We start from the raw sequence: 1,332 nt of genomic DNA on the forward strand, positions 1-1,332 counted from the left end.
AAAGTCAACTCTTCGAATACTCTCACACTCATCGAAACGTCTATCTCCGCCGCCATCACCATTAGCATTACCGCGGTGCGCAATGACCCGTTGAGCAACTGACAAATGGCAATGTCCCGACGAAATGCGTACGACGTGATCAGTCGGGGAATTGGAAACCAGAGTTTCGTATGGTCCCCAAAATACGACTCATAGACGCACTGATAGCCAATCGGAGGCGACCAAGGACGCTGTCCCCTAGAAGGAATGATGTATGTGACGCCGGCACCTCCACTTCGCCTCAATAAGTCCTTCACCGTCTTGTGGGAGGAGCAAGAATCGAAGACATTCTCCCATGACTGAGCCTGCGGGTCACGAAGCAATTCGGACGGGAGAGGCCCGATTTCTTCGAAGATCCCACCAGGATGATAGATCGTCGGCCGGCAGTCTATCCGATCGAATGGAATCTTCCGACTAGATCGTCCCGACAACCCTGAGGCTTGGCTAGATGCTTCAGAGCCGCTACCACCCCCTTCACTGTTCCCGACTTCAATGCGACCTGCCCTTTCTTCACGAATCATCTTATGAGCGTCAGCGACCAAAAGGCGTTGAGATAGGGTCATGTTGTCTGAATCCCGAAGAGCGTCGCAATGAATCAAGTCGAAATCATCCAGCGGGCTGTCGGCCACCTGCTCGTCTCTGGTCGGACTCGGAGAATCCGCGACCCCTTTTCCTTTTTCTTCTCGCGACAAACGACTTCTCAGGGACATGATTCGGATTTAGGGGACGACTACAGACGCCAGACGATACCGACGGAGTCTATGCGGAGAAAGACGTACCTAGAAAGAGAAAGTAAAAGTAGAGAGAAGGGAGAGAAAGCGGAATACCTGATTTTGCAGAGATGAATGACGAAAGTGAAGGAAAGAAGCCTATTTATAGCAAAAACGAGGCGCATTCTTCGAAGCGCCATCATTAGGTCTACAAAGGCCTAAATGGGCCTCAAAGGCCGCCTAAATGCCCAGAAACCTACTCGCGACGGTCCAGTTTCTCGCTCAAACCGGTTTTCAATTCAGAAAATCGGACTGAAGTTAATCTCCGGTTCTGGTCTAAACCGACTCAACAGAATTAATCATCCGAAGACCGCCCGGGCTCTAAACCAGAGAACTTTACCTCCCGAGTAAAAATACAATGCTTCATGAAAAGACGCAGCTCGGAGCGACTAGACGCGACAGGCGACTAAAATCACACGCTGGCAAAACAAGTTGTCACTGGCATTAGTTCCCGCCCGGGCTCTAAAACCAGAGAATTCTACCTCCCGAGTAAAACACAACGCATCATGAAAAGACGCAGCTC

The 1,332-nt window shown here is 50.7% G+C and overlaps 1 protein-coding gene across 2 annotated transcripts in view; it reads right to left on the bottom strand.

Annotated features, from left to right (window-relative positions):
- Positions 1–1,332, bottom strand: part of LOC106340730 (dnaJ homolog subfamily C GRV2) — a 14,911-nt gene that overhangs the window by 2,090 nt on the left and 11,489 nt on the right. The window lies entirely within an intron of this gene.

Source organism: Brassica oleracea, chromosome C4, assembly GCF_000695525.1.
Source record: "Brassica oleracea var. oleracea cultivar TO1000 chromosome C4, BOL, whole genome shotgun sequence".
Lineage (NCBI taxonomy): Eukaryota > Viridiplantae > Streptophyta > Magnoliopsida > Brassicales > Brassicaceae > Brassica > Brassica oleracea.